At 33.5% G+C, this 12,558-nt stretch overlaps 2 protein-coding genes across 16 annotated transcripts in view; one reads left to right on the top strand and one right to left on the bottom strand.

The window, feature by feature from the left end:
• Positions 1–4,507, bottom strand: part of LOC139491293 (diacylglycerol kinase zeta-like) — a 203,098-nt gene extending 198,591 nt beyond the window's left edge. For all 14 annotated transcript variants that reach the window (XM_071278899.1, XM_071278893.1, XM_071278886.1 and 11 more), the window contains exon 1: positions 4,393–4,507. The gene's annotated coding sequence lies outside the window, so the exon portion shown is untranslated. The remainder of the gene's footprint in view (positions 1–4,392) is intronic.
• Positions 1–12,558, top strand: part of LOC139491297 (glutamate [NMDA] receptor subunit 1-like) — a 137,157-nt gene that overhangs the window by 77,685 nt on the left and 46,914 nt on the right. The gene's annotated exons all lie outside the window — the stretch shown is intronic.

Below are 12,558 nucleotides of genomic sequence, written 5' to 3' on the forward strand. Positions count from 1 at the left end.
TTTTACCGAATCGTGTTTCCTGCAATCTCTTATAAAACAAGAGGCTCAAAGGAGTGGTTTACACCCAAGGTTAAATCTAATTCTCCTAAAGACCATAAGTACTGTTTTCCTAGATTTCTGAAAAAAAAGTAGGATACTTTAGCAGTAAGAAGAGAATAAGAAAAGAATAAGAATACACATTAGAGGGTCAAACTGTCCTATGTCTACACACAAGTTGTGAAACATTAATTAACAAAATCAGAATCAGGATTCACACTAAAAGGGGCAATTTTATGTTAAACAATACTGAACAATACTACATATTTCAGAATGGTCCAAGACATGGAAAGCAAGGTCAGAGATCACATCAAAAGTTCATAGTTTCATAATAGGATGAAAAAATTAATTCACATCCCTTTTTTTTTATGCACAGGTACATAAAATTGAAAATGGAAATGAGGAATGTCAAAGAGACAACAACCCGACCAATGAGCAGATAAAAGCCGAGTTCCACTAATGGGTCTTCAACGCAGCAAGGAATTCCCGCACCAGGAGATGATCCACATCTGGCCCTTCATTATATCTACAATCAGAGAGGATTCTGCATTTTCCAGCTACTCGCTGTGTGCATCAGACAAAGAGTAATGTCTTTTTTTTTACATTTTTAAAAAAACACTTATTTGAATTAATTCATTGTTAAATAAATATGTACCAGATCGAGCTTCAGTCTAAACAAAGGCCCTTGAAATTATTGTGCTCTCCCTTTAAATGAAAATGATAAAATCGACAATAACTGTAATGCATCAAAAAACGTCGATGTTATTGATATGATATAATGATTTACTATCAGGCCAAATAACAATTATTCAAAAGCTTTTAAAGATGATATATTCTTTGCAACATTTTTTTCTCCACTATCTTGTCTCCATAACTGTCTATCCCACTTTTTTAACCCCCTCCCAAATCATGTTTTTTTTCTGACATCAATTGGTCCCTTAATTATTTATCTGTTGATAAAAACATCCATTCTAACACTTTAACATAGCATCTGAACTTTCAATATAGTTTGATACAACAATATTGAAGAAAACATATCTTATGAAATTGCCAGTAGCATTCAACCTTCAAAAGTATATGTGGTATTTTAACAGAAATAACATAATGTCACTATGCCTTTGTACAAGAAATCTATTCAATAAATGCAACCCAACAAACTTTTTTTAAACCTGTTGTTATCATAATAATTGACAATAACAGAATGAAGAGATTACAACAATTGCAAGTATGCTTTGTTCATGTACATGTATAGATGCAATAATATTGTACATAAACATGACTACGTGTATATATATATATATATATATAAGTTATTTGACTTGTAATCCCATTTAGTTAATAAGTGGTAGTTATATAGTCAATCAACCATATCAATAAACAACCCTAATACACATAATTGAATATATTTCAGCTGGGTCATGGTTATTTCCTGCTACTAAATACCCTTAAGTAAGAAAATGTATTTCCGGATTATGAAATAATAAAGCCAATTCAAAAGATCATTGATTTAATTACTTCTGGTAACATGTTTATTAGATGAAAATATGTCCTTCCTATATGAAGGTATTTACATGTTTACTCCTACTATGATGGTCTATCTATTGAACATCAATAAGTCCATTTATCATACTTGGACATGTACAGTGACCCAAAGAATATTTTGCATTGTAATGAATATTATCAGAAACATATATATATATATATATATATACAACTCGTCTAAACATCAACCCAACAATGTTAGATCTGTAAATTTGCTTTCGCAAATTTTTGGTTCTTCCCTCGCCGGGATTCGAACCCATGCTACTGTGATATCGTGACACCAAATCGCCTGCACTGCAGCCGTCCCGCTAGACCACACGACCACCTGGGCTCTCAAAAAAAGAGCTTTCGGTGGGCATGTGTTACCTTTCCACGTCAGTTTTAATCTAGCGGCGTACTACAGTACATGATATATAAGGCATGAAGATGTTATTGTTACAGATCAGCTAAATTATCTATAGTAAAGGATCCTACAAATTAATGTAAGATACAGTCACAGAAAATAATTATATTCATAAGTACGTCTGAGTCAGATATATAATCTCGTTTTTTTTCTCCACATTTTATCTACACACTATTGGAAAATTAGAGTTCAAGAATAAAAGAAAATGTGACTTTTTTACTTATATGAAGAGACATCTCTGTATTTATATAAGTACAAATCTGAATGTCTAAGGGATATAACTCTATATATACAAAATAATTTACCTGGACAAGTTGATAAAAAGAAACACTTTTATTTCTTCTGACTGACTGGGTATGAAAGGTTGTTAAATGACTCTATATATATATATATATCTCGTATAAACGTCAACACAACAATGTTAGATCTGTAAACTTGCTTTTACAAATTTTTTGTTCTTCCCTCATCGGGATTTGAACCCATGTACTGAGATATCTTGACACCAAATCGCCTGCACTGTAGCCTGTGCGCTAGACCACACGACCAACTGGGCAAAAAACTTGTTGTCTAAATACAGCACAAACAACATTTTCCAATATTAGAAAGAGTGTTATGGTTTGGATCTGTACAGACCTTAAAATCTCAATTAAAACAATAGTTAGTGATAAGTATATAGAGTATTGCCACTGGGTTATTTTCCAAGTTTTTGAATTTTTCCAATATTTCTTTTCAAAATTATACAACATCCCTGCATATTTTAGTATTTTGTCAACAAAGTAACATATAGTATTTTTGATTCATTTATTTATCATGGGGTAGGGGTCTTGATCCCGAAATCCCAGGCTTAAAAACATGAAATCCAGCTGAGGTCCTGAATTTAAAGAAATTGAAATACCAACATCCCGAACTTAGAAAAAAATGAATTCCCGGATCCCAGAAGAGTTAATCCAGAAATTCCAAGCTTAAAAACACACGATCCCAGAGTCCTGATAAGGGTCCTTCCCCTTCTGTAATCATTAGATTATAAGAAATATCTGCAAAAGTAACTTCAAAGTCATAAACAGGTTAAGGTTTTTCTCCATTCAGAAAAAATGTTTCAACTCTAAAAAATCATGAATGTCATTTGAGGAACCTTTTACCTCTGATCTTAGATATTAATCCATGTAAATAGGATACATGACTACTGAATAATCAAGGTTTATAAAAAGATCAATGTCATCAACAATTGAGGAAACCAGCACCAAAAATAATACCTCAGTAAAGCAATGTCCTCTTATCATGCTTGATAAAATGGTTATTTATATAACATATTTCCATAAAAAGTAAACACTCTAGACAATTATACAGTGTTCTTCTCCAGATATTTCATTTAGCATCCTGTTAACAGGAGAAATGGAAAAATCATCTGGTTTCCAAAAATTATAGCATCACATGCATCCACAACATAATCTATAAGAAATCCTTTTCAGATACATGTACATGTAGCATCACATTTAAGATTATAGCATCATATTACAATGATGCTAAAAGGCACTGGGGAGAACACTGCAATATACATTATACAAGCAAAAACACTTTCTTTTTTTAGTGATATTTGATGAAGTTGTATAGGTGCCTCGTTGAGACAAGATACGTGTACATATTGGATATGGCAACATGAGTTTGACCAAATCACATACAGGATTTTTAATATGATAAGACGTTAAAAACAATTTCTATAACATAACATTTTCCTAAGCATCTGCTTGACCCGCGCCCCCCTCCCTTTTTGTCAGAAAAATTTGGTTGATTAGATACATGACTGAAGAGGGTTCCCTCATCGGCAGTCAGAGCCCCTAATAAATATATATCTGGATCTGCCACTGCTTTTAAGTACTTTAAAAAGGATATACACACATGACCCTTGTTGATATATTTTGATGTAAATTTTGCTTTCCAGATAGTATCTATCAAGTTATATTTTATTTTTACTACCCTGCATAATCTACTATTTACTAACAGGGTAAAAAGGGTATCAATAGACAACACCCCTGCTGCACTGTAACAAACATGGGTTTAGAAAACCTCTTCCAAAATAGTCCTTTTAGTTCATATTAGTTGGAAATTTACCTGCTGAACACATGTATCTGTTTTGATATGTGAGTGAATGCCTAAAGTGATTTTTATAGAATTATGTACACTAGCAGTACATATGAGAAAGTTTATATTTTTGTCAACTAGCAGACGGAAGTCAACACACAGATGTCATGTTTGCTAATAAACCGAGACACTTTGTTGATTCAATGACAGTTGCATGAAAGTTAAAAGAGAAATTTCTTTTAAAATTAATTAAAAGTCCCTGTTAATCACTTGCATTGTTTTTTAAAATTCAATTGAACAACATACACATACAGTCGTCGTGTTCCGTTTACCTTTCAATTTTTCGCCATGTTTACCAACAGCATGCTGGGAATTATAAGATATTTGCGGGGGTGTTTGTGGACCGCTGTCAAGACGTTTGATATTCCCTAATTGTTCTATCGTGACAAACATAACGCATAAAGATTTATTTAAAGTCGGTTATACATATAACCTTTATGAATTAGCTGTATATAAAATTTGAAGCTGTCACCTGGTCAATGTTTCCCGAGAGTCCTGATTATTTTGCGATGCAGTCATAAGATTTCATAGCGTGCTTTCTGCGACGTCCGCGTTAACAAAAATTACCTAACAAAACTACTTTTAATTAATTTTGCTTTTTATTTATTGTTTCTGCAACATATACGTTCTCCTACGTACACAATCTGAATAAACTGGCATATTATCTGACTGAGACACATAATACAATTATTATATGTCTCGGATCAAAAAATTTTATAGTGACTATTATAAAGTACAAATCTTTGCTCGGATATATACCAAGGAATTGTATATTTGATACTCAATAAATATACAATTCCTTTGATAAACAGAGGCGGATTAAAGGGGGCACACTCTATTTTGCGGGGGAAATTTGATTGATTAAAGCAGTGAATCACTGAAGCATGACTGGAGGCAGACATGTGACAGAGTTGTCAAGCAACAACTGGAGATATGGAAATTTTCAGCTGAAGTTTGGGTCTCATAACTGGAGATTTTATATCGACCTTTTTATCAACGTTCGCATTGGGGTTTTTTTTTTTTTTTTGTGTGTGTGTTTAAACTGCATATCTTCAAGCCGGAAGAAGCACATATATGTGGAGCGGGATGTATTGGGTCAGTTCGTCCTGATTACATATGTTCGATCTGAGTCTGTTCGCCTTGGGTTAATTCTCCCTACTTTTATTGAAAAATATTTATATGATATAAAAATTCTTGAAATTCATGAAAACACAGAAATATTTAAAAATAAGGTTGTGTTTTGAGCATTAATGATGCCGACCGGCCGCCACTGATAAATCACCAATTCGGCATGATTTATCATGAGATCCTTGATATAAAGTCTGGATAATAAGTCGTTTCTCGTGAGTATTGGAAATTCTCTCTTTATTCAGTAACATATAGAGTATATATTTTTTAGATATATTATATACTGTTCAGAGCTCGTTAAAAATGTGTGTGTGGTTTTTGGGCTAAAATACTGTATAATATCTTCTTCACATAGGTGTGATGCACTTGATGACAAGAATTAATTAAGTGTGTTCCTACAGTCACTAACTTATGAACAGTGGCGGATCCAGTAGGACCTACTTTTTTTGACTATCAATGCTTTCGAATGGGGACAAATGGTTAGAACCCCCCTTTTTATGGGTTGTGAACACCCCTATAAAAAACAACTTGAACCACCCCTGACTTACTAATTCCAAGTTTCGACTGCTTGTCTCATAAAGGCGTAGGTCCAGTAAGACCCCTTTTTGGCCCCAAAATATAGTAGTTTTACAGAATTGTTAAACTGTAAACTTTTGTTGAAAACAAAACTTTACGACAAAAGAGATGATTTCAGCTTTCCAATTGTGAACTTTCCATTTCTAAGTAGCAACATTCCAGCAGCACCTGCATACGGGGTATATATCTCCCAACTGATACGATATTCCCGTGCTTGCATTTCCTATCATGATTTTCTTGATAGAGGGTTACTGCTCACAAGGAAGCTATTAAAGCAAGAGTTCCAAATGGTGAAGTTGAAATCATCCCTTCGTAAATTTTACGGACGCCATCACGAGTTGGTTGACCGTTATGGAATAACCGTTTCACAAATGATATCGGATATGTTCCTTACGTCGTAACTACAATCCCCTTCCCTTTCATGAATATGACCTACCGAATTAGACTATTTACCGGATTTGTAATCACATAAGCAACATGACGGGTGCCACATGTGGAGCAGGATCTGCTTACCCTTCCGGAGCACCTGAGATCACCCCTAGTTTTTGGTGGGGTTCGTGTTGTTTATTCTTTAGTTTTCTATGTTGTGTCGTGTGTACTATTGTTTTTCTGTTTGTCTTTTTCATTTTTAGCCATGGCGTTGTCAGTTTGTTTTAGATTTATGACTTTGACTGTCCCTTTGGTATCTTTCGTCCCTCTTTTAGTTATTTATTGCGGGACAGTGGAATGCTTCTGCTACATAAATATGGACTGTTTATCACAATACAATGCACATATATCGGGTACCAGCACCATTAAGTCATACTAAATTACTGAAATCTTCACAATTCTTGCATTTTAGTTAAATTTTAGACGGTTTTCTTGTAAAACGAAAGTGACCGCATTCGTGTTCATCCTTGATATTGAAATGTAAGTTGTATTTAATGATAATTCATAACATATATAAAGGTTGTGGATGAACACAGATGCGGCCACTTTCATTTTTGGCAAAAACCATTTGAAAAGTGACATTTTTGGGGCATATTTGGTAGATTTTTCCTATTTTAGCTTGAATCGGATCGTTTTTAATGGCTAAATCAGTTAAAATCTTTCACATAAACTAATTGATTCAAATGAAATAGACACTTAAGTATTTAAAAAGTGGTCAAAATCGTTTGTCAGATGAACCTGAAATTTGAGGCCAAAATCGGTCTTTACCGGACATGACTCCTTTTCATTACGGTCGAATTGTCAAAGTATATAGAGTTTCTTAAACTACGTTGATCTTCTCAGCAAATCGTGTTTGACCACAGGCGGATCCAAGGGGGCCTCGGGGGCCCGCCCCCCCCTTTTCGTGGGAAAAATTTGGTTGATTATATAGGAAATCATTGAAGCATGACTGGAGCGCCCCCCCCCCCCCCCCTTAAGAAAAGTTCTGGATCCGCCACTGTTGACAAACAGAGACAACATGCTAAAGCTGACACCATAATTCTGAAAAGTTATAAGTTGCCATCAATACAAATGTAACACATGGCTCAGGGCCATACCTTTGTTATACAATGCTTTCACACATTACATATTTTTGTTTGTAAACATAGCTCCTTGCACATGCTACATGCATAATTATGCAGACGATAATACCTCGTCTTTTTGTAGATCTGATGGAAGCTCAATCAAGTGCAATCAATGAATGGTTTAAAATTTAAAAATCGGCAGACAAATCCTGACAAATTTCCAATTTTTGCAGTTAGAAAAAAAGATGAATATATATGAAATCAGAACTAACATGCACGTTTTGCTACGTTAATACTTGTAGGAATCGACATGGATTATGCTTTTGGATTGTCATTGACTCGCATGGAATTCTGATCATACATTATCGGATTTAGTTGGCGAAGAGGTAGACCGAATTCTTCTGTCCCTATAATGCTTATATTTATTAATTTCCATTTGCTTTTTATTTATATTGCTATTTGCTATTCAAAAAAAGAGATTCGCATACTCTTTGTTTGCGCACAATATTCGCTGATTTTATACATTTTTAGCCATCCGTAGCTATATATACACTATTAGAAAAATGGTTTTCTATATTTTCATGTGCCTCACTATGAACAATAATCTTTCTGAGTCTAGAAAATTCACTTTTAGTCAGTTGACAAGAATGAAAGTAGAATGTGATAAATGTTAAAAAGTGGATTATCTAGACACCGAAAGGTCGTTAATCATTGTAAGCCAAATGAAAATATAGAAAACCCGTATTGTATATGGTATGGATGAATAAAATCATCAAAAATCGAACGCAAACAATTAAATTGTATGCGAATCTCCTGTTTTGCATGGACACTACTCCGCATGGCATTTTGCGTTCCTTGTTCAACAATTACGCACCCATTACAAAAATTCTGGATCAAATCCATGCTTAGGAATACTGCAACTAAATACACAGTCATGTGGTGGACTGTTGTCTCATTGAATATCATACTACATCTTCATATCATGTGCATACATAGTGGCGCAAACATGAACTGAATAGTGGGATGTCAAACTTCGGAAATTCATTAGTCTGTGTCTTCTTTCATTTTTAGTGTTTTTCTCTACGGTGCCGAAAAGTTCTCAAAAAATAGAAAAAGTGCAAAAAAGGTACTCCGTATTGTGTGTGACAGTTTAACAAGTTCCAGGGGCGGATCCAGCCATTTTAAAAAAGGGGGGTTCCTAACCCAGGACAAAGGGGGGGGGGGGGTTCCAATTACATGTCCTCATTCAAATGCATTGATCGTCCAAAAAAAAGGGGGTTCCAACCCCCGGAACCCCCCCCCCCCCTCTGGATCCGCGCCTGAGTTCATATGGGGTTGCAAGTCTATATTGAATACAACTATATATATATATGTATAGTTTATTTCCTTGCAGATAAGAAGAATAAGAAACATGATGCTAAAAACTTTGAAGACAATAAATAAAATAAGAATGGACGTGCCTCACGTAAGAACCTCGCGGTATGGTAAAAAAAATCATGTATTCCGACGGAGAGGTACGCAGAACAGTGAACCAGTTTTCGTTGTCATTTGAGGAGAGCGTTATAAAACAAGGTTCAATCCACCATTTTCTAAATTTGAAAATGCCTGTACTAAGTGAGTCAGGAATATGACAGTTGTTGTCCATTCGTTTGATGTGTTTTATCCTTTGACTTTGCCATTTGATTAGGGACTTTCCGGTTTGAATTTTCCTCGGAGTTCAGTATGTTTGTGATTTTACTTTTTTTCTAGATTAGTTTGTTGTTACATTTTTTTATATAGTTATTGAGATGATTACACATCTATGATATAATGGAATTTGATGCGACTGTCATGCAAGTGAGAGGTTTAGCTAGCTATAAAACCAGGTTCAATCCACCATTTTCTACAGAAGAAACAGCCTGTTCCAAATCGTGTTTGATGTTTTAAATTTGCCATTTAATTAGGGACTTTTCGTTTTTGAATTTTCCTTGGAGTTCAGTATTTTTGTGATTTTAATTTTGTTTATTTGATTTTTTCGGTTTGATTCTTTCTCCATTGCGTTGTGTTTGTTTTCGACTCATAAGTTTGAATATCTATGTGGTATTTTCCGCCTCTGTTTTGATATATATACGGCCTTGTTATTTCGTTGGCTTTTATTGACTTTTTTTCAAGTGTAATCAATTAGTTGAGAGTTAGAAGAAACTTGGTATATATGGGGTCAGTAAATTCCATATGGGGTGAGAGCGAAGCTACTTTGAGGGCTGTATTCTATACTTTAAACTTTTAGATGTGTTTCCAGGGGTGGATTCAAGTAAGGGTGTGGCGCGGAAGCCTATGGAAAGACCAATATCCAAATCATGTCGACTTCATGTTCACTTTATCGTCTTTATTTAGATTTCTTGAACTGTATTGGGATTTAAGTTTTTGTGTTGTTGTTTTTTCCAACCTGAAATGGGTTTCTTGAGTTCTTTATACTGAATCATTCAGTAGCAAATCTTTGGCATTCTTTGAAGATTTCATTATATTTTTCAGTGATAAAGGCACTTATAAGCTTGCTTCTAGGATACTGTTTGCAAACGGCGATCAACTATATTTATAGCATGAAAGATTGTAAGATGTACACGTCTGTCTGGCAGGGTTCATCTGACCTTGGCCTCGTTATTATGATGGTCTTCAATGAGTCTTGATCGGGGTCCTTCAATTATGTTAAATTATTATTTTTGTAAGTTATTTTCTCTATTCTCATATTAATTTTGCACATTATACACTATTCTTTATATCTTAAAACCCCTTTTGTATTCTATATCTTTTTGGTTTATTTTTCTATACAGGCTTTATTTATTTGGTCTTATTTTCTGTAGAATTGCCCTATTCTAACGCGTCGCTAGTAAAATACTGCTTATATACGTAAATAAAATTCTTTGAACGACACTTCATTGCAAATGCTAAACAAACAATTTCTATTCTTTGTCATGCATACTTGTCCGTCTCTACTTTTAATGGTACAGAATAAGAATAAGAATATTTTATTTTCAATCAAAGGGCCCTAGAAAGAGCTTTCATGTACATCTACATGATTATTATCTTGTGTACAATAATCTTCTATATAATTAGTAAACGTAAATGTCAGCTTCTTTATGGCAATTGCTAGCAAAAATCGTAAAAAAACCTCAACATTCTTCCGATCGAGATAAGATACCGTACATGCTATTGATGTAAGATAATAAGTAGAATGCAACCAATCTTTTATAGTTTGTGATGCATTATAACTCTTTTTAACCTTCCTTCGAAGTATATAATATGCAACTCTCAAAATCGGTAGTGTTACTTCGGACAGAAACTAGGTGCAAGGCATTTGAAAATAGAACGTTCATGCATATTAACTTTGACAAAAAGTCCAATTTGTGTCATGACTCAATCATACTTTTTTTTAGTTTTCTGAAAACAACCTGGTTTCATAACCAAACAACTAAGTATTCAATATTTGAAAAGTTTAAAACTAGATTGTTTAAAACTAGATTTGAATCGGTGCATTACGTTTGCGCGCATTACCATTACATTTGCGCGCAAAAATCATTACGTTTGCGCGCAGCTTTCGATTACATTTGCGCGCATTTTTTTGGGCAGGTAAACTCAGGTAAACTCAGGTAAAATACAGGTAATAATGCTTATTTATTTAATATTTTGTTCAATTATTTATAAGTATCAGTACCCCTTCCGTTAGTCTTAGTATGTTGTCTCTTTGACACATTCCCCATTTCCATTCTTAATGTTATCATAAGGCACATATTTTGAAAATATTCAATCAGTAATTTTTTTAGGGAAAATACAGGTATTAATGCTTATTTATCTATTAATTTGTTCAATTATTTACAAGTATCAGTACCCCTTCCTTTAGTATAAGTCTCATAAGGCAGGAAAAAAAGAGATAAAACCGCAGACTTTTTTTTGATTTTCAGACACAATTCAATAAGTCAAAGGTGTATGCAAAATTTTAAGAAAATCCGTGACATAGCCCATTCATATATTGTAACTTGACCTTAAGCTATAACGGAGTTTTTACTTGCTTTTAGAATTCAATATGAACAGTATATAATTTGACTGATAAACAAACTATTTTTAAAATTAATAATTGATTAATATGAAAATACAAAAAAAATATAGTTATTTATAACTTAATATAATTTTTATTTATATTTTTACCTGAGATTACCTGTAAAATAAATGCGCGCAAATGTAATCAAAAGCTGCGCGCAAACGTAAAATATTTTAATCCCCAAATGCGCGCAAACGTAGATTTGAATCATGTTTCGATAGTTTTAAATATGTTATCCATTCGTTTGATGCGTTTTAGCTTTTGATTTTGCCATTTGATTAGGTAGGGACTTTCCTCGGAGTTTAGTATTTTTTATGATTTTACTTACATGTATAACTATATTAGCAAGCCAAGTTAAGTTTTATAACGCATTCATATATTATTTTATCATTGAAAAGCTAGATAATTAGAAACACTATATAACCAGAGACATATATTAATACATTTATTTGTATTATATATCTTTGGTGGAACAAAATACATCATGACCAGTACCCTGGGGGGGGGGGGGGGGGGGTTCGGGGTTCGCACGACCCCCATCCCCTGGAAACCAAATAAGCACTGTTAAATTCAACGTTCTGTTCAAATTGTGACTGTTAAAGTCGAGTTCATGAGTCCAAATACCACTCTTGGAAATTCCTGGCTACGGGCCTGAAATAATTAGTTGCAAATTAAACAAAATCAGTGAATATATTTAAAGATTTATAACACAATAAAGTAACTTCATTTTGATATATAAAAATATTAATGTTATCAACAATTTATAAACAGTATGTCAAGTTAATTTGTACAAGAGACAGTGTATTTTCTGTAGTATATTATATTATTTTATTTTATTATTTTACTACACATGTAACATATCTATTGTCTGTGTATTGCATTAACATATAATTACATTATAGATGTATGTTTCATTATAATACTTTATTTTGATTGGCTAACTGCACATCACGTGTTATTCCGTAAGCAATTGCATCACTCAATAAAACTTTTCATTCATGATAACACGTGGTCCCGCAATAAAGTGCACAGGTGAATTAAATAAAAACAATATAAAATTCGTGTTTTTTTTTTATCATAGCTAAAAAATGTAATTATAAGTATTGAATGCTTCTTTTTGTAACTTCATAAGGTTGTAAAAGCGTTGACCGTGCGCACATTTTTAG

Source organism: Mytilus edulis, chromosome 10, assembly GCF_963676685.1.
Source record: "Mytilus edulis chromosome 10, xbMytEdul2.2, whole genome shotgun sequence".
NCBI lineage: Eukaryota > Metazoa > Mollusca > Bivalvia > Mytilida > Mytilidae > Mytilus > Mytilus edulis.